General features: G+C 45.0%; 1 protein-coding gene across 1 annotated transcript in view; it reads right to left on the bottom strand.

Annotated features, from left to right (window-relative positions):
- C1QTNF7 (C1q and TNF related 7) overlaps window positions 1-24319 on the bottom strand; it is a 62442-nt gene extending 38123 nt beyond the window's left edge. Inside the window, exon 1 of the mRNA XM_068975575.1 lies at window positions 24277-24319. The gene's annotated coding sequence lies outside the window, so the exon portion shown is untranslated. The remainder of the gene's footprint in view (window positions 1-24276) is intronic.
- Between the last annotated feature and the right edge of the window lie 2880 nt (window positions 24320-27199).

Here is a 27199-nt window from a genome sequence, read left to right as displayed (position 1 = left end):
AGTGTTGTGTTAGTTTCTGCCATACAGGAAAGTAAATAGTTTACATAAAGCCACTCATTCCCACATGGGTCATTAGAGAGTAAAGAGTAGAGTCCCCTGGGCCTCACAGTAGGTCCTTGTTGGTCATCTGTTTCATATACGGTGATGTGATACCTGCTCTTTTTACACTCTCTCCATCTCCTATTGCTGGTTCTGCTGGGACCACTGGAATCCTACATTCAACAGCTTTCCCTGATTGTGTCATCTCCTGAAAACTAACTCTGCAGGTATACTTGTGACTTTTCCAACTGCCATTTAGCTCTCATTGCTGATCGTAAGCTGAATAATGTCCCCCAAAGATGTTCACGCCCTCACCCCCTGCACCTGTGAATACAGAGAAGGGGCTTAGCAGATGTGCTTAAGTTCAGGGTCTTGAGAGAGGGAAGAGTATCCTCAGTTGATCACATCGGCCACCGAGTCATTCATTGCCAGGGTCCTGAGAAGAAGGAGGCAGGGGGGTCAGAGATGTAGAGAGAAGGCGGTGTTCAGACAGAGGCTGAGGAAAGTAGAACTGGAGGGAGAAGGTGCTTCGATGGCTTTGAAGATGGAGAAGGGGACCAGGAGAGGTGAAATGGAGGTGAGCTCGAGGACACAGAACAGGCAAGGAAGCAGCTGCTCCTCTAGAGCCTCCGAAAGGAGCACAGGCCATGCCCGTTTCAGACTCCTGGCCTCCAGACTGCAGGACTGATGACTGGTTGTATTAAGCCACTGAGTTTGTGGTAATTTGTTACAGCGGCGACAGAAAATGGACACGAGTGACACCAGGAGACCAGGCCTGAGCCGCAGGCAACAGCGAGAGTAGGGGTCTCTGGGGCTGGGCTTCTTAACATGGTTTCTGAAGCTAGAATGTATGATTTGAAGTTCAACCCTACCACCCACTAATAGTGTGGTCTTGAGAATGTGACAGTCTCTCTGAGCCTCAGTGTGCCTTCTATACAATGGGATGAAACTTAGCATTCGTTTAGAAAATATATTAGCCCATTTGTACATGGTGAGCACTCAATCAACAAAAATGGTTGGAATAAATGAGTTCTTACTGAAATGAATGACTGTCTCCCTGGAACAGTGGAGGATGAATGAACTGTTGTTTTCAAGGTGCTAGTTGAAACTCTCCAGCTGTTTGAATGGTATGAAAAATGATTTTAGTTAGTATATATGTTCATTGGGCTTCCCAGGTGGCTCAGCAGTTAAGAAAGAATCCACCTGCCAAAGCAGGAGCCACAGGAGATTTGAGTTCAATTTCTGGGTCTGGAAGATCGCCTGGAGGAAGAAATGGCAACCTTGCTCCAGTATTCTTTGCCTGGAAAATTTCATGGAGAGAGGAACCTGGCGGGCTACAGTCCATGGGGTCACAAGAAGTCGGATACAACTTAGAGACCGAGCGCGTGGACATATGTTCATTTCCTTAGCAAGTTTCTCTCCGTGGGGGCCAACGGCGGTGCCTTTCTCTTATTGTTCATGTATGGAAAGGGTTGCAAACTGGTAACAGGTGTTGATATTTCTCAAAACTCTGTTTTGTCTCTTTCTTAAATTCAGAATTGATTTTGAAGATAGAGCTACCAAATAAAATGTTGCCCTTTGAACTGTTTGCAATTCCGTTTGTCTCTGGTAGATCACAGGCTGCCGCGTTTCTGCTCTGCAAAAATTAATTCCCCTGATCACTCTGAAAACCAGGGAGATAGCACGTTCACATGAAATGGCTGTAATTTCTCTAGGTTTATCTAGTTAGACTCATACTGTTCTTTAATGCAGTTTTATTTTTGAAAAACAGAAGGCATCATTTGTGTGAAATTAGCCTAAGGAAATAGTTCTTGATTCAATAAAAACATCTACACAGAAAGATGTTCATTGCAGCATTAAAAACAACCAGAAAAAAAATCAGAATAAACCATAATGTAACACAATAGAATTGTTAAATGTGTTATGGGATAGTCACTCAGGGGAATACCAGGCAGTTAGTTGAAAGTATGGTTATAATAAGGAAAATATTTGGAATACACTGTTAAAAGAAAAATCAGAAGATGAGGTTTGTTTGGTGTGGATATAACACTTTTTATGATTATAACTCACACATTAGCAACCTAGCAGGAAATATACCAAAATATTGTCATCCATTGTGTTAAGGTGATAAAATTTTGAATTGTTTTTTTCCCCTCTTCTCTTTATTTTCCACATATCTAATAAAAGTTATTTACATATCTAAGGGAAAGAATTAGTTTAAAAATGTAATAAGCCAAAGCTTCAAAATGGTATGGAAGAGGCCCAAGAAAATTATAAATACTCACGCTCATCTAAATGAAAATGTCTCAAGAGCTCTGATTTCTTAGATCAGTACTGATGACAAGAAAACTGGGGTGAGAAATCATGGCCATTGGCACTTAGCAGGGCAGGCGGGGACCTTTTATTTTGGCACATATGCTAGGTTTCTAGCTTAAAGTCAACTGATTTGGTTTCATGAAACAAAGAAGAGCTTTTCTTTCCAAAATAATTCAGTTCTGATCATATCAGTATCCCCATTCCAGTGCGGGGGTTGTAGAGAAAAGGAAGAGAAAGAATAGCGATTATTTCCTGCGGTCTGGCTGTGTGCCGAGCTCTGTGCTGAGCACTGTGCAGTCGTTGCTTTCACTCGTTCTCACAGGTGTGCTAGGCGGGTCCGCCCACATGGATTTTACAGATGAGATGCTCAGAACAGGGAATACTCGTTGGGTCAGGGGCAGGTTCAGACCTGGGCTGTCGGACTCCTAAGCTCATTAGCTCAACTGAGGACTTGACCGAACTAGGCTGCCCAAGACCCTAAAGCTGATTTTGCATAATGCCCTATTTTTAATTTTTTTAAAATTGGAGTATAATTGCTGTACAATGTTGTCTTAGTTTCTGCTGTACAATGAAGTGAATTGGCTATGTGCATACATATATTCCCTCCCTCTTGAGCCTCTCCCACCCCCCATCGTACCCCTCTAGGTCATCCCTGAGCACTGAGCTGAGCTTCCTGCACTTACAGCAGCTTCCCACTAGTCAGCTGTTTCACACACGGTAATGTATGCTTGTTAACGCTACTCTCTCCATTCGTCCCACCCTCTGCTTCCCCTACTGTGCCCACAGTCCATTCTCTACATCTGCTCTAGTTTCACGAGATGCAATGGTGTCTCACTAGGTCTGTGGTTCCCTAGTGTGGCTATGCAAGGGGAATTTTTAAGTTTAATTTCAGATAGGCAACATGCGACAGTGTTTGAAAAATTCATACAATAAAAGCATGTATAATGACAATGTCTCCTTTCCACATTCATTCCTCATTCTCCAGTTCGTCTTTTCTGAGAAAATCATTGCAAACGGGGAGCACTAAATAAATACGGGTATCAGGGACCCATTTTTAAGTTTTAATGATGTAAAATCTAGGTTCACCCGGCAACCTGGATTTTTAGCCAGCTTTCCAGATAATCTGGATGAAGGGCCTGGGGCTAAGGATTATTGTTCCATGGATGCAGTGATGCCTAATCAAGTAAAAAAAAGCTAATAGCAAATAATAATATTTCACTTGCATACAGTCTTTTGGGAATATAGATGTTTGATAAAAATGAGTTCAACTTTTCTTGGATTTGTGCAATCCAGCAATTTTAGAGTGGTACATTTTAGTTGGAAATGTTTCTGAGCAGACGTGGAACTGAAAATGATCTCAGGATTCCATGTGTCCTCAGACCCCAGCTGGCGTCCTGGAAGGAGTACTCACCTAGGGGAGACTGGGTGTCTTGGTCAGCTCAAGCTGGTGGGTAACAAAATGGCACACACTGGGTGGCTTAAAGAACAGACATTTATCTCTCGCAGCTCCTAAGACTGGGAAGCCCCTAGTGAAGATCCCAGACAGCTTGTTCCTGGTGAGAGCCCCTCCCTGGCTTACAGATGATGCCTTCCTGTTGCATCCTCATATGATGGAGAGAGAGAGCTCTGGCCTCTCCTTTACTTATAGGGACACTAATCCTAGCAAGGGGGTCCCATCCACGAGACTGCAAGTAAACTTAATTACTTCCCAGATGCCCCACCTCCAAATGCTATCACATTGAGAATTAGGGCTTCAACCTGCGAATTTTGAAGGACAAACATTCAGTCCAGCATACTAGGCTTCCAGTCCACTCTGCCAATGGCTGGGCAAGGGCTCTTAACCACGTTACTCTGATTGTCGGGCTTGTTTCCTCACTTATAAGCTAAGCTAACTGGACCAGCTCAAGGGTTTCCAAAGTGGTCTGGAGGGAGATCTGGAGCTCTCTTTGAGGTTGAGATGGAGGGAAGTGGTGGCAATTGAGTAGGTAGGTTTCTACCTTATTTGATTAGTCCCCTCTTCATCCTCATCATTCCTCAAGAGCACCGGCCTCTTTATCTATCTACCTACCTATCCATTTATCCATCTATCATCTATCCACTTATCTACCTATCTATCTAAATATCTGTCTAATCATTTATCTATCTAATCTATCCTCTATCCATCTATTGGGCTTCCCAGGTGGCACTAGTGCTAAAGAGCCTGCCTGCCAACGCAGGAGACATAAGAGATGCTTGTTTGATCCCTGGGTTGGGAAGATCCCCTGGGGGAGAAAATGGCAACACACTCCAGTATTGTTGCCTTGAGGATCCCATAGACAGAGGAGTCTGGAAGGCTGCGGTCCATAGCGTCGCAAAGAGTCAGACACGACTGAAGTGACTTAGCACATCCATCTATTAGCTATCTAATCATTTATCTATCATCTAGCTAGCTAGCTAACCATCTACTCATTTATCTTTTTTCTACCTACCTATTTATCATCTTTTTGAAAAGTGAAAGTTAGTCATACAGTCATGTCTGACTGCAATCTCATGGATGGTAGCCTGCCCAGCTCCTCTGTCCATGGAATTCTCCAGGCAAGTATACCGGAGTGGGTTGCCATTTCCTTCTCCAGGGGATCTTCCCGACCCAGGGACTGAAACCGGGTGTCCTGCATTGCCGGCAGATTTGTTACCAACTGAGCCACTAGGGAAGCTAGTTTAGGTTAAACTTCAGACTGTTCAGATTTTATCACTAATGCTCTTTGTCTTTTCTGGGACCCAACCCAGGATACCACATTGCAGTTATTGTTTTATTTGATTTTGCCTCTGATTAGATTTTATTCAAACTAAGAGTTACAGAATAGCAACATGAAATATTTTATCTCCACTGGGTAAACTGCACACTAGGGGTTTTCCACTTGTTTGGGGTAGAGGTTGACACATATGAAGATGAATTGATGCACAGAAATAAGCAAGGTCTTTGGAATCAGTCTAGCTTTTACCTTGGAAGACACTGAACAATTCACTGAGCTCCAGAATTCTCATCTATAAACTGGGTAACACCTGAGTTGCACATCCTGAGGATAAAGTGAGTCTGACACAAGATGCAACTCTAAGTGACATTTTGACTCTGGGGGCTATTTCCCAGGTCTGTATGGTGTTGCTGGCCCTCACTTTCAGTGCTGCAAGGCCACCTCCTGGCTGGATCCTTGGTGTTGCCCTACTGACACTTCTGCCCCATCTCAGCCAAGCCTTCTAAATGTGTGCATGCGGCTGGAAGAATATTTAACAGCGGGCTGTTCTGCTCCAAGGAAAGGCCTTCTGATACCTAGCGCTTCTTCATGCTGTTAAGATGGGCTTTAAAGCATGCATCCTGATTTGGTTATTTGAAAGTAGGAAAAAAATTGCCCAATTAATATCTATTAATCATGGGAAAATTAGACTATACAGATAAACAACAACAGAAGAGAAAATAGAAATCAGCTGTTAATCAGACCACCCAGAAATAATCCTGTTATCATTTTGGCATCTACATCTGGAAAAACACATATTCTTTCTCTCTTTTAAATTACCATTGTTCTATGCATTATGTTTTTTTGGGGGAACCTTTGTGTCACATACTCTATATTTACTCATATTTGCACATGAGTTCAGTTTAGTTCAGTCGCTCAGTCATGTCCGACTCTTGGCGACCCCATGAATCACAGCACGCCAGGCCTCCCTGTCCATCACCAACTCCTGGAGTTCACTCAGATTCACGTCCATCGAGTCAGTGATGCCATTCAGCCATCTCATCCTCTGTCGTCCACTTCTCCTCCTGCCCCCAATCCCTCCCAGCAGCAGTCTTTTCCAATGAGTCAACTCTTTGCATGAGGGCCAAAGTATTGGAGTTTCAGCTTTGGCATCATTCCTTCCAAAGAAATCCCAGGACCAATCTCCTTCAGAATGGACTGGTTGGATCTCCTTGCAGTCCAAAGGACTCTCAAGCATCTTCTCCAACACCACAGTTCAAAAGCATCAATTCTTCAGTGCCCAGTTTTCTTCACAGTCCAACTCTCACATCCATACATAACCACTGGAAAAACCATAGCCTTGACTAGATGGACCTTTGTTGGTAAAGTAATGTCTCTGCTCTTCAAAATGGTATCTAGGTTGGTCATAACTTTTCTTCCAAGGAGTAAGCATCTTTTAATTTCATGGCTGCAGTCACCATCTGCAGTGATTTTGGAGCCCCCAAAAATAAAGTCTGACACTGTTTCCACTGTTTCCCCATACATTTCCCATGAAGTGATGGGACCGGATGCCATGATCTTCATTTCTGAATACTGAGCTTTAAGTCAACTTTTTCACTCTCCACTTTCACTTTCATCAAGAGGCTTTTGAGTTCCTCTTCACTTTCTGCCATAAGGGTGGTGTCATCTGCATATCTGAGGTTATTGATTTTTCTCCTGGCAATCTTGATTCCAGCTTGTGCTTCTTCCAGCCCAGTGTTTCTCATGATGTACTCTGCATAGAAGTTAAATAAGCAGGGTGACAATATATAGCCTTGACGTACTGCTTTTCCTATTTGGAACCAGTCTGTTGTTCCATGTCCAGTTCTAACTGTTGCTTCCTGACCTGCATACAGGTTTATCAAGAGGCAGGTCAGGTGGTCTGGTATTCCCACCTCTTTCAGAATTTTCCACAGTTTATTGTGATCCACACAGTCAAAGGCTTTGGCATAGTCAGTAAAACAGAAATAGATGTTTTTCTGGAACACTCTTGCTTTTTTGATGATCCAGCGGATGTTGGCAATTTGATCTCTGGTTCCTCTGCCTTTTCTAAAACCAGCTTGAACATCTGGAAGTTCACGGTTCACGTACTATATTTGCATTATATTTGTGTTATATTTGCATATAATAGAAGATAATTCTGCAATGTAATTTAAAATTATAAGTATGTATGGAAATTGTCTTAACTCGCTCCCCATTGTTGGAGGGTTTGGTTGTTTTTAACTTTGGCTTTTGCCAGTAACATTGCAATACATCAATCTGGTGAGATCTTTGTGCACCATTCTCCAGTTTGGAAATTTGAAGCTGGCGGCTGTCATACTCAGCCCACACCCTCCTTTCCTCTTGCTTTCCTCTGCAGAGTTCCCTGGATGGTTTGTTATGTGTGCAGTGGAGGTTTGCTCCTTTGAGGGCAGTGAGCATGTTATCCATCTTCTTCTTTTCTTTTTTATGGCACCATTACGGGCTCTCCCTGTGTTCCTCCCCTATCTGCTACCCTGAATGCATGTTGCTGTTGCTGGTTTTGTCTGGATAATGTCAACTACAAATTGGCACTTGCCACGGGCACCTGGCATCTACTGCTACAAGATTAAATCATGTGCTGCTGTAGCTGCTGATTTTCAGCCCTCCCCAGAATAAGTTCAGGGTGGAGAAGCAGAAATGAGACATTTTGTTCTCTGGGAAAAATTGGCAGAAGAGATCTTCAGATAGTTATATATTTTTAGGAGCAGATTGTATCAGCCCTATTCTTGCATCCCTTCATATCTAGAAAAGCATCAAAACCTTCACAGTGACAACTGCTCCTCGTGACAAGCAAAGCTTCACAAGACTAGGAGAAACTTTCTGGAAAAACATGTGCTTGATTGCATGTATTCCCCATCACCAAAATCATGTCTATACTGATGTTCCCTTCTGCCTCTTCGAGGCAGTTTCTCAGAGCTATCTGAGAGGCTGTCTCCCAGGCTATAGTCCTCATTTCCCCCAATAAAACTTAACTCACAAAATGGATAACCAACAAGGACCTATTGTAGAGAACATGAAACTCTGCTCAATGTTACGCGGCAGCCTGGGTGGGAGGGGACTTTGGGGAGAAAGGATACATGTATATGTATGGCTGAGTCCCTTTGCTGTCTATCTGATATCACCACAACATTGTTAATTGGCCATACGCCAACAGAAAATAAAAAGTTTAAAGTTTTAAAAACAAAAACTTAACTCTCAACCCTGACATTGTGTTTTTTTTAATAAAGTGGCAATATTGTTGTCTGGACTCTTAACTCTGGTCCATCCTTTTACTCATTCAATAGAGATCAGTTGAGAACCTAAGATGTGCAAAGCAGGGATCCAGACTCTGGGAAAACAGGGCTAATTCAACAGAAAATGGTCTGGCTCTTGGGGAGTGGTGTGGTAGAGTGGAAGGCAGACATCAGTTGATGGAACAAATCCAGTGATAACCTCAAACAGCAGGAAGTGCTGGGAAGACTAGAAAACACTTAGGAGGATGGCACGTCTTGGGGAGGAGATCAAGTAGGCTTCCCTGAGGAGGCAGTGACAGACTAGAGACCTAAATGAAGCGAAGATGAGACCTATGAATCTGGGGGGATGAGCAGCCCTGCAGAGGCTTAGCCACTGCCAGGACACTGCGGCAGGAAGGACACAAGATGACCGGAAGTGAGAACAAAACAAGATGAGCTGGATTTTGCCGGGCTACATCGTGCTGGGTCTTGGAGGTCATGCTGCTGCTAAGATGCTTCAGTCATGTCCGACTCTGTGCCACCCAAAAGACGGCAGCCCACCAGGCTCCCCTGTCCCTGGGATTCTCCAGGCAAGAACACTGGAGTGGGTTGCCACCTCCTTCTCCAATGCATGAAAGTGAAAAGTGAAAGCGAAGTCACTCAGTCGTGTCCGACTCCCAGCGACCCCATGGACTACAGCCTACCAGGCTCCTCCACCCATGGGATTTTCCAGGCAAGTGTGCTGGAGTGGGGTGCCATTGCCCTCTCCTGGAGGTCATGCGGAGGAGTTTAGTCATATTTGAAGTTCAATGGTAAGATCTTGAAGGAAGCAGGAGAGGGACATGTTCCGGTTTTCATTTTCAAAAGATTGCTCTGTTCAAAACGTATCCTACATCAATTTTGTCATTACCGAGAAAACAAAACACTCAGCAGGGAGAATGATAACTCCTCAGCAGATATTAGCTAGGAGAAAGGAACAGGGATTTCTGAATTTTCAGTTTCCTGAGCTTTCCACATTTCTTTTTGTGGTTGATACTGTTGTGAAATCAATATTTGTCCCCCATCTACTTTTGCTGCCAGAATTCCAATTTTGTCAGATGGCAATATAAGCCCATTACATAGCTTCATTTGCAGCTGGGTTTGGGAGACATGTGACATGACTTTAGCCAATCAGGTATAAGAAAACATTGAATGGAGAAGTCTGGAAATGTTTGCTTTCCTGATGAAAGCTCCAGACACAATTGGTGCCTCCTCACTTTCTCCTCTGCCTGTCCTGTGAGGAGCACAGAGGTCACGTCTCAAGTGCAGAGTCATCTTGATGACAAGCTCAGGGATGAAAGATAACGTGTTAAGGGTGCAGTGGTGGGAAAAGAGAAGCAGCCTGGGTCTCAGTGACTTTAATGAGCAGCTGAACCCATGCCAGCGACCCTCTGACTTTTTGTTATGTGAAAAAATAAAAACCCTCCCTAGTTTAAGCTGCTGGTTCCTTGGATATGCTGCTGGTTGCAGCCAACGCATTCCTAACTGATGCATTTATCACTGAGAAAAAGTGGGCGCTGACTCCATTAGTAACTCCCCAGAATAATATGCAAATCATTAAAATTCCAAATAATTCAATGTGTATTAAATTGAGACAATTACTGAGCCCAGCTTGGGAACCCTGAGTGCTGTGGGTTGGAGTCTGTGGTCTCCATGCTAAACTTAATGTCTACCTGAAACGACCTGAAGAAAAATAAACTAGGATCGAACTGAAGGAATGCCGAACTTCTGATAAACACTTGTTCGTAACGACTGAGATTAATGCCTAAAAGAAGCCTCTAAGGTTCAAAGACAATTTTGAGAAAATATAAAGAGCATATTATTATTTTGCTTAAAAAAACAAACAAACTCTTGTGTGTTTCCACTTTATATGATACATACTTACTTTCTGCCATGAAGGGGGAGGATTTTATGTACTTCCTGCTCCCTTCTATCTCCAGTCTCCTGATTTTTGGTTAGTTTCATTATTAGTTTTGGATTGCCTAGAGTTATCATGTTTATATTCTGTTCTGCCAGCGGATTCCCACTGTTCCTTATCCTCAGTTCTGTGATTAAATGAATCCAGTGCTTACTGTTGTCCTTTTCTCCACGGCTGGGTGTTTAATTTTGAATCAAGCCTTGTACTCTGGATTTCATCATCAGCTATTTCTCAAGAAGCACTTTGTTACCATAGTCCTTGAATTCCTGAATGCTTAAGAACATTTGCCTGTTTCTTTTATAGTCACAGCAGAATTTGGCTGAGTGCAAAGCTCGTGGGTCACCCTTCTCCCCTTAGAACGGGTAGATGCGATTCTGTTTTCTTGTGTCGAGTGTTGTATGGGACTGAGAAAAATTGTGTGATTTCTGTTCTTTGCACAATGCAGATGGAACACTTCCCCTTGAATGTCAGTGTCTTCACAGTGCATATCCCTACATTCCCAACTCTACGTTTTTCCCCCTAGCATATGGTGTATGCTTTAAATTTGGAGACATAGTTATTTTTAATTTTTTAAGAGTCTTTTAAGTTTATTCCTGTTCCTTTCTCACCCCCGTTCAGAACACCAATTTGTGTCCGTCAGTTTTGTATTGTCTCGTCTGTCATCATTTATATCTCACTGTTCTTTCTATTTCGTTTTGTGTGATTTCTTTCACTTGCTTGGCCTGTGCTTTCAACAGTATTTATCTATTTTCTGTCACTTCTAAGTTGTTTCATCTTTCTAATTGCTTTATTTTTCATCTTCCGTCTATTTCCTGAGCTCTACCAGCTCACTTTTCAACTGGTTTTCTTCTTATTTCTTGTTTGATCATTTCTATTGCTTCTTTGAACTTTCTTTCTGAAAAACTGTACCGCCAGTTCCTTGAAGACAGATGAGGACTAAACTCTGTTCTATGAAACAGATCATTTGTGCCGTATATATTTGTCATCTGCCTTCTGTATTCGTTTCTTCCTTCTTCTTGCAATACCCGTGCTGGGGTCCTTGCTTCCTGGTTTATTTCTCGGTGTTACTCAAATAGGAATAGGGGCACCTAGCTTTTTGATCGACAGTTGTGTGGAAGGGGCACAGGGGGCATGGTTAACTGGGCTCAAAATTTGGTTATGGTCTCTGCCCGTCTACCCAACAGGCCCTGGTGAGTTGCCTCCTTCAGGCTTTGGTCTCCAGAGGGTCAGTGTAGCTCAAAAGACTTACAGCTATGACTCCAGGGCTGTCTCTTCTCTGACCTTCTTACCCCTTTGCATGCCAACCAGGATTTCCTAACCAGAGACTTTTCCTAAACAACAAACATGGTGCGTCTTCCTGGTTCCTTTTCATTTATTTGCCATTCCCTTCCCCTGCAGCTGTCTGCAATGTGGAGATAGATTTTCACAATGTATGTTTACACAGATGTTCTGACTTCTCCTTCGTGAGGTACACAGCACTGGTGCCCACCAGTATCTCCATTTCTATCCTCTTTGGAGACACCCCCTTCCTCCATTTTCAAAGCTAGACGTGGCCAGATGGATGGTCTGGCCAGCAAAATGTGAGCGGAAGTGACATGAGTCAAATCTACATGCTCTCTCCTTCCACAGTGAGCTGTGAAGACTCATGATATGATGGTGATACAGGAGGATGGTGGAGATGGGCAGGCCCTGCGTGCCTACTCTGTAATCGCCCATGAGCTTGTAGCTATCACAGCATTGTGGCAACAACAAAATGTAGCAGTAATAACAACAGCAGTAAACCATGTATAAACTTTGCGGTCTTAAGCCACTGAGGTCTGCTATTTGTTACTCCTGCATAGCCTAGCCTCTTCGACTAATAAAGGGAGAGAAAAGCCAGCAATTTCTGCGTGAAATGTTAGGACGTGCAGACACTGAAGAGGTTGGAAGGGCTGGTTGGAAAGGTGTGCATCACAGCACACCATCCATCACCCGCCCTGGACTCTGACCAGCTTCGTGGTTTCCCTAGTGTCGGAGGGGGAATCTTGTAGACTCTGCAGAGGAGCGTCTCTTGTTGCAGAGGGTTTCAGATTTCCTGTGTTCACCAGGAAACGAAACAATAGAGCCTAGCCCTTTTCTGTTTCTCTCTGCTTACTTTCATATATCTTCTTGTGCGCTGAATTTAGTGCCGTTGACAGCGATATTTACTACCTCCGAACAAACTTGGCTGATTTCTGACGGGCTCCCCTGATCATCTAACCCTGTGAGAGCCATGGGAACTGTTGTCTTCAAGTCTTCCTGCCATTTGCCATCTGTAAATTCCTTCTTCTTTTTTTAAATAAAGTATTGCTCCTTGCCACAATTAAAAATGAGTGTGCAATCCTAGACATTCTCTAAGAAGAGAGGATTACATCTTTGATTTACTATTGTGCCTAGAGATGGTGGTCTTGGCTCAGTCTCATTTCCCTAAACTCCAGCATGCATGTTAGACCACAGTCATATCTGGTTCCTGGAGCCAGGCAATCTGGGCTCAAACCCCTGTCTTGCCATTCTTTAATGGCACAGCCCTGGAAAAATTGCATACACTTTCTGGGCTTATTTCTCTCATCTGTAACAATGTGATCATAGCAGTGGACTTTTTCATCCCTCAGGAGTATTGTGGAGAGTAGATGAGCTGATACCTGGGAAAACCCCTGGAGCAGTGCCTGGTCCCAAGTGGGTACTCAGGACAGATTACTTGAAAGCATCTTTCAAGGTTTGCAAGTGGTGTATCAATTGATTCATTTATATACTCAACACCTATATAATTATTTATAGTAACATAAGGAGGTGACGAGGCTTCCCAGGTGGTCAAGAATATGCCTGCCAGTGCAAAAGATACTTGAGACGTGGGTTCAGTCCCTGGGTCAGGAAGCTCTCCTGGAGTAGGCAATGGCAACCTACACCAGTATTCTTGCCTGGGAAATTTCATGGACACAGCAGCCTGACAGGCTACGGTCCATGGAGTTGCAGAGTCGGACCTGACTGAGCAACTGAGCATGCACGCATGCAAGGAGTTGATAGTCAAATTAAGGTACCAGTTAAAGTCAAGGATATGTATTCTGAGATTCCAGCAGCTGACATTTGAGTGATTATTCTGTGCTCAAGCTCCAGGCTAAGTCTTTATGTGGACTATTTCATTCAATCCATATGACAACTCTACATGTATTACTATCATAATCTTCATTCTTTTTTTTTTTTTATTAGTCTCTAAGTCATGTCTGACTCTTTGCGGCCCCATGGACTATAGCTTATCAGGTTTCTCCGTCCATGGGATTCTCCAGGCAAGAACACTGGAGTGGATTGCCATTTCCTTCACCAGGGGATCTCCCCAACAAAGGAATTGAACCTGGGTGTCCTGCATTGCAGGCAGATTCTTTACTGTCTGGGCTATGAGGGAAGCCCCTTCATTCTAGACAGAAGGAAACCAAGCCTTAGGAACATGAAGGGACAGGTGCAGGTCACATAGAAGCCGGTCACATAGAGTTGGGATGGTCAGTGCAGGCAGTGACACTCAGAATGTGTGTGCTTATCTAGAGCGCTTACAGAGATACCACAGACCCTGGAAGCTGACTGCTGCCTCCGGGTGGATGGGCGGGTGTCACCAGAGGTCTTCTGGAGAAATGGCTGGGTGAGCTCAGGCCTGAAGTGTGTGTAGGAGGTGCCCACTCAGTAGAGACCTGAGCTTGGGTGAAGGTGGTCACGGAACAGAAATGCTGAAAGCAGAGTTTTCAAAGGTCAGCTTTGAAGGAGAAGCCTGGAATAGCAGGCAGGAATCTGATCAAGACATCAAATAAAGGAGCTTGGACATTTACGAGACTAATGATAGAGGTGTGTTAGCCACTGGGGCGATGTGTAACCGTCTGAGTCACCATATGGGTGGGGCTTTTTTAGGCGGGCTGCCAGGTGCCCTGTGACTATCTAGAATCTAGGGGGAAGCTGATTGCAAAGGATGCTACTTGTTTTCATTTCTCAGGAACCACGTTTCTCAGCCTATGGAGCCGTCACGACTCTTGGGCATGTTCGTGGACTGGAGGGCTAAGATTGTTTCCCTCTCGTGACTGTGAGCCCCTTGAAGGTAAGGGCCATGCCTTGGTGTCCTCAAGCCCAGTGTGGCTCACAGCATATCTGTGGAGCCTCTAGTGATGCCTGGAGGAACTGGGAGCAGACGGTCACCTGAGCAGGGATGGTCGCTAAAGGCTTTCTGGAGAAAGGGATGCCTGAGATCAGTCCTGAAGTGTGACGAGCGAATTCCCAATCAGATGAGGGCCTGCGTGCTGAGCTGGTGTGCCAGGTAATTGCAGACAGGTCAGCGTGGAAGCACAGAGTCTGCAAGGGCTTTCTGATGATCAGAAGATGGGCTTGCCCTTCCCCATGGCCCTCAACCAAACCTACCCTGCCAACTGCCCCAGAGCTGCTCATGGGGCTCTGCTTCCTTGCCCGAGGGGCCTACTTTCAGGCCTTTTCAGCCAGACTGTGAGCTGCCAGGAGGTACTGGAGATGGGAAGCCCAGAGGAGAAACTCAGGCCTTGTAAGATACCAGATGGTGAATATAAATAAATAGCCAGCCTGCCATGTTCGATGAGACCACTCTGAGGCATGTTCTGTGTGACTCCTTAGGATCCCTGGAGGGATGGAGCCTCAGCTACTCACAGGGTTAATCTATTCAACAACACGCCATTTTCTGGCTTTCTTATCCCGTTCTCCCTCACTTCCTGCTTTATGCTGCCAAACCTTCGACTTAGGCTTTGCTTTCGTTGTTGTTTAGTCACTCAGTCATGTCCAACTCATTCGCGGCCCCGTGGATTTTCCTCCCAAAGGTCTCCAGTTTGTGGAGATAGCAAAGGGCTGGCCTGGAAAGGTGCCTCTCCATTCAAAGTCCAATCCAGAGCCCAGAACCTCAAGCAGCTCCTTTATCTAGCTAACATACCAAGCCAACATTCTCCCTGTCCTGAATCACCCAGGGACAGGTGCCAGGCAGCTGGGGGCAGTCCCTTGGCCCCTAAGCTGGCTAGAAGTTTTGAAACCAGCCAATCCTCTTTATCCTGTTCTGCGGAAAACGCAATAAAGGTCCTGGTCTAGGGTTTTCTCTCTCCTTCAGCCTCCTGACCAGCCAGGGGCTTCCTCAGGTGGCCCTGGGGTCATGACCTCTCTGTGTCATCGTCAAACAGGTCCATAACTTAAAATCCTGTGGGTCCATTTTGAGGCACTTTTACTTTGGGGAAACTGATGGAGTGTTCAGATTGTTATTAATGATTAGAAATCCCTTGGGTGCAGATTTCTTTCCCAAGGCCCTTTAGGCAGTTCTAGGTAAGAGAGTGCTAGAACCAGGTCTCATGACCAGTGAGGTTCTTCACCATCTCATCTGTGATTGCTGAAATGTGAATTCCTATTCAGTTTGGATCAAACAGCTGCATGGGTGCGTGTGTGAGCTTAGTTGCTTCAGTTCTGTCCGACTCTTTGTGACCCCATGGACTGTAACCCACCAGACTCCTCTGTCCGTGGGATTCTCCAGGCAAGAATACTGGAGTGAATTGCCATGCTCTCCTGCAGGGGATTTTCCTGGCCCAGGAATTGAACCTGAGACTCCTGTGAATCCTGCATTGCAGGTGGATTCTTTACCCACTGAGCCACCTGAGAAGCCCCCAGTCAGCGTTTTTGTTGTGAAAATTAAAACGATCTGCTGCTGCTGCTGCTGCTAAGTCGCGTCAGTCGTGTCTGACTCTGTGCGACCCCATAGATGGCAGCCCGCCAGGCTTCCCCGTCCCTGGGATTCTCCAGGCAAGAACATTGGAGTGGGTTGCCATTTCCTTCTCCAACGCATGAAAGTGAAAACTGAAAATGAAGTTGCTCAGTCGTGTCCAACTCCTAGCGACCCCATGGACTGCAGCCTACCAGGCTCTTCCGTCGATAGGATTTTCCAGGCGAGAGTACTGGAGTGGGTTGCCATTGCCTTCTCCGTTAAAACAGTCTAGAGGTATAGAAAGAAAACTGTGAACCCCTTTTTCAGAAACCCCCTCCTTTGAATCCTAGTTCTCCAAGATTCCCATTAACAGACCCATAGGCACAACACTCCACACTTTTCTGTTTTTTCCAAACTCTGCACAAACACGTGCACATACTATGATAATTTTCTTCAGAAAGCTGGATGTTTGTTTCCTACAACTTGGTGTTTTACTCCATGGTGTTCAGTGAGTGTCCGTCCCTGCCCTCGAGTCTGAGGTTCTGTGGTCTGAGAGGAGTCTGAGTCATCCAGACATTCCCCTAAGGATACACATCAGGCTGCCGAGTTTTGTCAATTCAGCTATTTCTTTTAAAGAAATTTTATTAAAAATTGGAAGTTCATTGCTTTACAATGTCGTGTTGATTTCTGCCATACAACACGAGTCAGCCATTGGAATGCATACGTCCTCCCCCGTCTTGAACCTCCCTCCCACTGCATGCCCTCTTCCCACCCCTCTGGGTCATCGCAGAGCCCCAGGTTGAGCTTCCTGAGTTATACAGGAACGTTCTGCTAGGTATCTGCTTTACACATGGCAATGTGTATGCTTCCCTGCTGCTCTCCCAATTCGCCCCACCTTCTCCCTCCTCTGCTGGGTCCGCAAGTCTGTTCTCTATGTCTGTGTCTCCACTCCTGCCCTGCAAATGGGTTCATCAGCACCATTTTTTCTGGATTCCATATATGTGTGTTGATATACAGTATTTGTTTTTCTCTTTCTGACTTACTTCACTCTGCATAACAGGCTCTAGGTTCAGCCCCCTCCCTAAAACGGACTCAAATTTATTCCTTTTAGGGAATTCAGCGATTTCTTATGAGCTCTCTCTATGCCCCAAGCTCAGAGAGGTGACCTGCCTTGCCCTAGGTCACACAGCAAGGGAGTGACCAGGAGTGATGGTTCTCAAACTCATCAGAATTTTCAGGGGGCCCTCTTAAAACCACAGATGCCCAGACTCCACCCCACTGGTTCAGAAGCAGGATCTTTAGGGGTAGGGCTTGGGAGTCTGCATTTTAACAAGCTCCCAGGTGATTCTGGGGAAGGTCTGACTGAGAACCCACTGTTCTAAAACACATGTTAGCTTTCCCCTCTCGCAGACAATGTAGGAGAGTCCTGCAGAGTGGGCCCAAAGGATGAGTGTCCAGTTAGGGAGACTGTGTCTCCAGGCAAACTGACAGTCTTATTTCTGAGCTTTTTCTGCCATTGTTATGACACCTTGTAGCTCAGCTGGTAAAGAATCAGCCTGCAATGCGGGAGACCTGGGTTCCACCCCTGGGTTGGGAAGATCCCCTGGAGAAGGGAAAGGCCCACTCCAGTGTTCTGGCCTGGAGAATTGCACGGACTGCATAGTCCATGGGGTCACGAAGAGTTGGACATGACTGAGCGACTTTCACATATGATCCTCACTTGCTAGAGGTTAGCAGGTGCCCAGACTTTGACTTTCACCTCTCTTCCTGGTTTCTTTCACTCTGTACTTTCACTGAAATCCCTCCTGAAAGTGCCCTTAATGCTTTTTTTTTTTTAAGAATGAGAATTAATGTAGTTTCTTGCTAGGAGATGGAGAAAGGACGTATGTTGACAAGGAGACAGAGCAACTTCATAAGGAATTCCTGGCTCAGACACCTCTCCCATTATACCCTCTAATCTCCCCTCCCTGGGAGCCTCATGATCTCACTTCACACTCTGGGAAGGAGCCTGCCTCTCAGGGAGGTCCCGCAGGACTCGTGGACTGTGCAAGGCAGGGCTCACATCCCTGGGCTGGGGGGCTCTCTGGGTCAGATGTGTGTAATGGAGCTGAAGGGGCACTGGGCTTGGGAGAGAAGGTTCCGTTCACCTACAGGGCCTGCCCCTCCTTCCTTTTCGGCCCTGTGGGGCTGACGTGAAGGTTGGATCCATGCTAGGCCACTGGGGTGAGGAGTGAATGAGATGAGGTAAGGTAAGTGCTTCTAGATACAGAGATACACATGGCATGGACCGCGATGGGATGAATGTGCAATTTTAGTCTCCTGGGAGAAAATGGAGCTGGGTTTCTCCATCTCTGGAGTGGAGTCTAGGGATTTTGATCAGAAGAGCATTTAAATGCCATGTGGATGAGACAGAGGATGAGATGGTTGGATGGCATCACTGACTCAATGGACATGAGTTTGAGTAAACTCTGGGAGTTGGTGATGGACAGGGAGGCCTGGCATGCTGCAGTCCATGGGGTCTCAGAGTCAGACATGACTGAGCAACTGAACTGAACTGAACTGAAAACTTTCTCTAACAAAGCCGTTCAAACACTATCATTCAATCCAAGGCAAAAAGAAATATTCTAGAAGACCTGGTTTACTCCTGCTTAAAGTCAGTCCAGGCGATAATCTAGACATCATGAATACTTCCTCCTACCCCTCCTTCCCTCCGTGGTCTCTTGCCTCCCGCCCTCCCTGCCTGTGTGTGTGGGACCCTGGTGAAGTTGAGAGTTGAAGTCTGTAAGATCAGGGTTCAAGTCTTACCTTATCTACTCAATTTCTTTATGCATCAGCTTTTTAATCCAGGAAAAAAAAAAGAGAATTAAAGTACCTACTAATCCAGATGATTTTGAGGGCCACTAACAATTGCTGATATTTATAAGACACTTTGTATATGCCCCCTGGAGAAGGAAATGGCAACCCACTCCAGTATTTTTGCCTGGAAAAGTCCCATGGGCAGAGGAGCCTGTCGGGCTACAGTCCATGGGGTCTCAAAGAGTCGGACATGATTGAACACGAGTGTATGCCCAGTGCCTTACCTGTATTGGCACATTCAGTCTTTATAGTTATCCTATGAGGCAGGTACTACTGTGATCCCATTTTGCAGATGAGAAGACTGAGAGAGTGAGAGATTAAAAACTTGCCCAAAGTCATACACTGCTGCTGCTGCTAAGTCGCTTCAGTTGTGTCCAACTCTGTGCGACCCCATAGACGGCAGCTCACCAGGCTCCCCCGTCCCTGGGATTCTCCAGGCAAGAACACTGGAGTGGGTTGCCATTTCCTTCTCCAATGCATGAAAGTGAAAAGTAAAAGTGAAGTCGCTCAGTTGTGTCAGATTCTTTGCGACCCCATGGACTGCCGCCCACCAGGCTCCTCCACCCATGGGATTTTCCAGGCAAGAGTACTGGAGTGGGCTGCCATCGCCTTCTCTGAAGTCATACACTAGTAAGGAACAAATCCACAGTTCTCACTAGTGTGTGTGCTCAGTCGTGTCCAGACTTTTACAACTCCATGGACTGTAGGCTGCCAGGCTCCTCTGACCATGGAATTTTCCAGGCAAGAATACAGGAGTGGATGGCCATTTCCTCCTCCTGGGGATCTTTCTGACTTAGGGATCAAACCCATGTCTCCTGCATTGGCAGGCAGATGCTTTACCACTGAACTACCTGGGAAGCCCAGTTCTCACTATTTCAATTTGTTTTCTCAGATAAAAATTCTGAATGTAAAGGATCACCTGCATTGACTATGTTAACAGAAGAGAACAAGTCTCTCAACTTGTGGGTAATTTTGCCCAGATAGTGATACTTTTTCCTGCTAGCTTTTTTTCTTCCCGCATCCCCTTTGCAATACAAACTTAAGTCCCACCACATGGATAAAGCTCTCTCCATATCTTATTTTCAAATGGTTTTTATTTATAAGGCATATTTGCATAGATTATACTTGATTTTTAGTAACACTTGTAGCCATGAGACACAGTAGGGGTTGTTATGAGCCCTTATTTGGAGATGAGGAAATGGAGCCTCAAAGGAGCCTGTCCTTAGGGCAGGACACCCAGTGGGATTCTCAGCTCTCTTCTGACTGGTACTGGTTTCTGGACTGTGAGTTGTAATGTTCCTACAGAGAGCCCTGCTTTTTACTGTCTACCCGCTATCTGTTCCTGCTTCTGGAAGGGCCTCTTGATTTTCCACTGGGGGCCTTTTTCTCTCTCCACCCATGTTCCAGCCTTTCCAGGTTATTACATTGCTCTGGTCACAGTGATTCATTCCTGGGGGTGGGGAAGTGCTAGTGACTTACATGAGTCCAGGGACACTCAACACTGGGATGACTGCTCTAAGATGTGAGCCTGGTACTGTTGCTGACTCGAGAGACCTGATCAACCACAAAACCATCTCAGAGAAAAGCAGAACTAAGAGATGCAGAAAGGACAGGAGTTCAGTCTGTATTCCTTAGAGTACCTGGATCCACCCGAACCTGAAGTTGGACATCTACCCCAGACTTATGCATCAGTGAATTCCTCCTCCCCATTTTTTTTTTTTTTTGCTTTGAAGCATTTGAATTGGGTCCTCTCTCACTTTAAGTTGAGAGAGTGCAAGCTAATAGCTTTTCCAGAGAAATTGCTTCTCAGGGCATTATTTAATTTTATGATTTAATTATTTTTCCTCTATTTTCATTAGAATGCCTGATACTGATTAGGTGCCCATAAATATCCATCAATTCATTAATCATAAGTTTAGCAGAAGATGGGAATTTTGAACTATTGCTTAAAAATCTTTGCACACTGGGCAAATTTGACCTTTCTTGAAATATCCAGAGAAATTTGGAATAATTTTCTTTGGGGTTCTTTCCAACTTGCTTTATTTCCCTCTGAGATCAACCATAATTCACATGGATTTACACTGGAGAAAGTCATATTTTATTTTTAGTATGGTGTGCTCAAATTCCTTCCTAAGACTTTTTACCACTTAAGCCCAAAGATCTGATTTTTCTGAAGTACAAGGTGGACCATCTCGCTCCTCTTTGTATAGTGTTCCATGAATTCTTGTTTACAGAAGGAACCCCCAAAATGAATCTATAGACTTTAAGGAATATGCTGATGTCATGCTCAGTTTGATATATCAATTTGGTTACAGTTCAGTTCCCAGTTTTTCACCAAACACTCATCTAGCTGTTGCACAGAGGGTATTTTGTAGATGTGATTAGAATCTGTAACTGGTTGACTTTAAGTAAGGGAGGGTTTCCTAGATAATCTGGGTGGGCATGAATCGATCAGTTTAAAGGTCTTAAGCACAGAGCTGGGGCTTCCCTGAGAAAGAAGAAATTCCACAGACAGACCTTAGCATCAGCTCATCCCTGACAATTCTAGTCTGCCTTTCCTGGAGGTCTCCCTGACAGATTTCAGACTCTCCAGACAATCTTCCCAACCACAAAGTCCAGTGTTTCCCAATACATTTCTTAATACATATTACCTCCAACTGGTTCTGTTTCTCTGGTTGAACACTGACATATACAACTGGTAAACCCCTCACTCCCCAAATAGTTATGTGGGAGGAGAAATAAAGCCATCATGTTCATAAGGGCCCTTGTTCCGTCACAAAGACCAAGTCTATTTGATAAAGGCTGAAGTTTTCAACATGATGCACAGTTCTCCATAACCTGCCTCTGCCGACCCCATCAGCCCAATTTCCTGCCTCCCCAGCCTTTTCACATCTCAGCCAGGGTTACCAGTGCAGCTGGGCCTCTCTAGAGGGTTCAGGAAAATCTATGTTGGGAGCAAGGAAGGCATCTCAGAACTTCCTGGGTGCTTCAGGTAAGGCTTCCCACTCTCTCAGCTCCAAGCCTCTGAGGATCTGTCAAGGTTCTTGCTTCTCTTTCCTCGCCAGCCTCACTCACCACCACTCTGCCTTGAGACCTTCAGGGAAGCCTCATTACATCCTTTATGCAACTTAATGTCCTTCATGGTCCCAGGTCATCACTCATCCCACGGACTCTCATTCTGATGGCCCCTTCTGCAGCACTGGTGGCTCAGATGGTAAAGCGTCTGTCTACAATGCGGGAGACCCGGGTTTGATCCCTGGGTTGGGAAGACCCCCTGGAGAAGGAAATGGCAACCCACTCCAGGACTATTGCCTGGAAAATCCCATGGATGGAGGAGCCTAGTAGGCTACAGTCCATGGGGTCATAAAGAGTTGGACACGACTGAGCATCTTCACTCACTTCTGCAGCCCAGCTCCCACTCCTTCCAGGGGTAGACCAGATGTCCTTCTCTGGTTTCCCTTGGAACACAAGTTCCACTCATACCAGCAAAGTCCTCTGTATCCTCCTCCTCCTTTGTGGATGTCCTTTCACTTCCTTGCTCTGACCAAAGCCCAGGTCTCCACTGAGGTCACTGAAACCCACTCAAATGGTAGCTGCTTCCTACCTCACTCCTCATTCCACTGGGCTTGGAGGTGAAGTGGGTCACCTCTTTGCTCCTTCCTGCTCTTTCCAGATCGTTCATTCTCCTGCCTTATAGTATCCCTCCAGCACTGAGTCTCATGTCATTAGTCCATGCCATCCGCCAGTCATCTCCTAACTTATACTGCATGCCTCCTTTTTGGATATGTTGGCTCCTGGCCCCATCACTCTCTCCAACATCACTGTTACAATTCTCAGTGGCTTCTGTATCTACTTAGAAAATCCATCACCTACCCTGGCTTCAGAGTTTCTGTTGGAGTGTAATAAATACACAACATACATTGTATAGAAATAGAAATTATCTGGGTGGTTATATATACATATATAATCATACAATAATGTATAGAAATATATAAATTTTATATATGTAGTAATATATATTACTCTATATACTAGGTACATTACTCATGAGTTAGCTTCTTCAGACATTTCCTCTCCAGTCACTGCCCCATTTCACTGGTCTTCTTTATTGTTCAGTTCAGTTCAGTTCAGCTGCTCAGTCATGTCCGACTCTTCACAGCACGCCAGGCCTCCCTGTCCATCACCAACTCCCGGAGTTCACTCAGACTCACGTCCATCGAGTCAGTGATGCCATCCAGCCTTTTCATCCTTGGTCGTCCCCTTCTCCTCCTGCCCCCAATCCCTCCCAGCATCAAAGTCTTTTCCAATGAGTCAACTCATCGATGAGGTGGCCAAAGTACTGGAGTTTCAGCTTTAGCATCATTCCTTCCAAATGATCTCTACGCCTATCTACAATTTCAGCCCTCACATTCTCTCCCAAACCTACCCCGCCTGGCTTCAGCCCACCACTCTTCTGAAATCACCTTTGTCAAGGTCATCAACAATCCCACCTGTCTAAATCAGTGGTCCCTTCTCAGTCCTTTCGGTGCTTGACTTACTGCTCTTCCTTTCTTTCCTCACTCGTCCTGAGGAGCCACTGTCTCTTTGTTTTCCTCTTGTCTTTTGTTTTTCATTGCCTCCCTTCCTGGGTTTGCTACTCCTCCTAACCCATAAATGTGGAAACCCAGGCTCAGTCCTCAGATCCCTCCTCGTCTCTATAGACATTCTCTCGCTTGGTGAGCCTATCCAGTCACATGACTTGAGATGTCTATTTCCAGTTCAGAGCTTCCTCCTGAACTCTGGACTCACATCCAATCACCCCTAGACATCTACACGTGTGTGTCTAATAGATTCCACGACCCTAACGTGTGCAACAAGGAGCTCCTGATGTCTGCTTCCCCAATTGTTGTTGCTTCTCCAGATCCCTGGTTGATAACAAACTCAGATGTCCAGGCCAAATAACTTGGAGACCCTTTGATGCTCTTCTTACCCATGAATCCTTCTGAGTCTCCTTAATGTTATCTCAGGCATCTCACCACTGCTCAGCATCTCTATGGCTGCCACCTTTGCCCTTATCAACAGATTCTCCTGCCTGAATTAGTGATTGATCTGGACTTCTTGCTCCTGCGCTTCCCTGGTAGCTAAGACAGTAAAGCATCTGGCTACAATGAGGGAGACCCGGGTTCTATTCCTGGGTCAGGAAGATCTCCTGGAGAAGGGAATGGCAACCCACTCCAGTACTCTTGCCTAGAAAATCCCATAGACCAAGGAGCCTGGTAGGCTACAGTCCACGGGGTGGCAAAGAGTCGGACACGACTGAGCGACTTTGCTTCACTTCTTGCTGTGTGAGTGGGAAGCCACTTGCAGAGAAATATTGTTATGATTCCCAGATTGAAATGAAAGGCCTAGAATGAACCACAGGTCTGCCCTTCTCCACCACGTTACCTCATAGTGTACTTCTCTCTGCTTCACTCATTGCGGCTCCAGCCATACTGCCTCTGTGCTGCTCCTGAAGCGTATTCCTGTCCCAGAAAGATTGCTTACATTCTTCTTCCTGCCTGGAAAGACTCCCCTCAGATGTGTGTCTCTGTCTCTATCTCTATTGCATCTCTATTTCTATGTCATTGTGATATTGTGATGTATGTATATTTGGTCTTCCATTAGGTTCTGACACAGAGCTTCTAAAACTCTTGGGATTTCCTAAGTGATGAGACCCATAAAGGTATCTTCTGTTATGTTATTGTTGTTGTTTAGTAGCTAAGGTTTATTCAGGATCAACAGAGAATTGCCATCTGTGCTCTGCAAAACCACACTGAGCTATGTGCAAGCCCCTGTACAGCGAGGAAAGAAATTTTCTCTTCTTTTTAAAAAATTTTATTGGAGTATGGTTGCTTTATAATGTTGTATTAGTTTCTACTCTGTGGCAAAGTGAGTCAGCTATTTGTATACATATATCCCCTCTTTTAAAAATTTCTTTCCCATTTAGGTCAGCCCAGGACATTGAGTAGGTGCTCATTAGTTGTCTGTTCTATACATAGTACTGTATATATGCGAATCCCAATCTCCCAACTCATCCCACCTCCCTGTCCCTCTTTGATGCCCAAATGTTTGTTCTCTATGTTTGTGTCTCCATTCCTGCTCTGTGAATAGGTTCATCTGTACCATTTTTCTAGATTCCACATATGTGTGTTAATATACGATATTTGCTTTTCTCTTTCTGACTTCCCTCTGTATGAGTCTACAGGTCAGAGGAAGAGGAAGTTGGGAGGGCTCTGGTAAAGAGTCGGTGGCTTTTAACTGGCTGAGCCCTTGCCAGGAAGGAAGAGGAGTCTTTGATCGCAGGGCATGAGAGCTTCCCCTTCTAGTCTCCTAATTTTATTTAACTGAGGTTTCTGTTTATTAGTTTTTTACATTTATTCTCTACGTTTATCATCTGTACTTACCTGTAACTCCATCTACACCAACGCTTACATTGACGTCTGCACCTGTATCTGCACTTGTATCATCATTTTCTACCACTTTTTAACGATCTGCTCTCAAGCTGCAGTTGGTCAATGAAGCCTCTCTGGACCATTATTCTAAAAATTGCAAATCCAACTATTCCACACCCTTTTAAACTTTGTTTTCTCCATCACATGTGTCATCATCTAACATGCTATTGTGGACAAAAAATGTGGCCTGCCACTTCAGTAAACAAAGAAGGTTGCCTGCCATTCCTGTAAACAGAGGATGTTGTGGTCAATAAGCTCTCAGCCACTGCAGCCACCACAGACGGCACACCCTGAGAGGATTCAGCATGGAGAAAAACAGGCCGCTGGCCCTAGACAGTTAAGATGCGTAGCTCAGAACTGGTTTCAATGAGGACAGACACTTGCATCTTCCAGTACATAGGACAGCAGTAAAGTCATTAAGTTGTTTGTTTGTGATTAGCAGTAATCTTTTGATGTTTGATTACAGCAAAAACTCCTATATATCCCGGCTCCCTCTTTCCCTCTGTGAACAGTTCCTCAGAATTATCTGAGAGTTTGTCTCTTGGGCTATAGCCCTTAGCAAGTTCTCTGAATAAAATGTAACTTGCAACTCTTAGATTGTTCATTTTTTGCATTGACACTGCATGATTACTTATTTAAATTTGTATCACCTTTTCTCCTCATAAGATGTAAGATGCTTGAGGGTAGGTACTTTCATTCATGCTTTTGGTTGCTGAGTACAGAGCATTTAGAACAATATCTGGTGAGTTTTAGGGATGTGTATAGGTTGATGAAATAATTCAAGCTAGCACTATTGATACTATGCATAAAATAGATAATTAACAAGAACTTAATGTACAACACAGGGACATTTACTTCATGCTCTGTGGTGACCTACATGGAAAGGAATCTAAAAAGAGGGGCTATATGTCTACATAGAGCTGATTCGCTTTGCTGTACAGAAGAAGTTAACACCACCCCATAAAGCAACCATTGCTGTTCAGTTGCTAAATTCTGCCTGGCTCTTTATGACCCCATGGACTGCAGCACGCCAGGCTTCCCTGTCCTTCATTACCTTCCATAGTTTGCTCAAATTCATGTCCATTGAGTCAGCAGTGCCATCCAACCATCTCATCCTCTGCCACCCTCTTCTCCTTTTGGCTTCCATCTTTCCCAGTATCACTCTATTCCAGTGAATCAGTTCTTTGCATCAAGTGGTCAAAGTATTGGAGCTTCAGCTTCAGCATCAGTCTTTCCAATGAAAGTTAATTTTAAAAAAGCTAGCAGTGTTGATAAACACTATTTAATGGGGACCCATGAGTGCTTACACACATCTAAGTCTTTAATTATACAGTTTCTGTAGTCAGCCTCCCTCCACATGGGCCCTGGAGGAGTCTCAAGGGAAAGAGACAGGCCAAGCAAAGGAAGATTTTGTTAGAGCTGGTGCTTGGGTCACAAACACGGAAGAAGGACCCCAGAACCCTGGTGGGTTTGGCTGGGACTCAGGCACGGTTCGTGCTCTCTGCAGATATTACTCCCATTGCCAGCAAAGGCAGGTCCAGGGAAAACAAAAACAAACAGACAGCTTTTTCCTTTGGCTTCTAGGTCTGGGTTTGAACATAACAGTCTGGTATTTAAGCTTTTTGGCTGGTGAAATAAAATGCCACAAATAGAATGTCCTTAGTCAACTTCATTACACTTTATGATTGGGCTTATGATGGGGTCTGTCTGTCCTTAGGCTGCTGCTAAGTCACTTCAGTCGTGTCCGACTCTGAGCAACCCCGTAGACACCAGCCCACCAGGCTCTGCCTTCCCTGGGATTCTCCAGGCAAGAGCACTGGAGTGGGTTGCCATTTCCTTCTCCAGTCCTTAGGCAGAACAGCTTAATGTAAGATGTA

This window comes from Capricornis sumatraensis, chromosome 7 (genome assembly GCF_032405125.1).
Source record: "Capricornis sumatraensis isolate serow.1 chromosome 7, serow.2, whole genome shotgun sequence".
NCBI lineage: Eukaryota > Metazoa > Chordata > Mammalia > Artiodactyla > Bovidae > Capricornis > Capricornis sumatraensis.
This window is presented reverse-complemented; position numbering and strand designations above follow the sequence as displayed.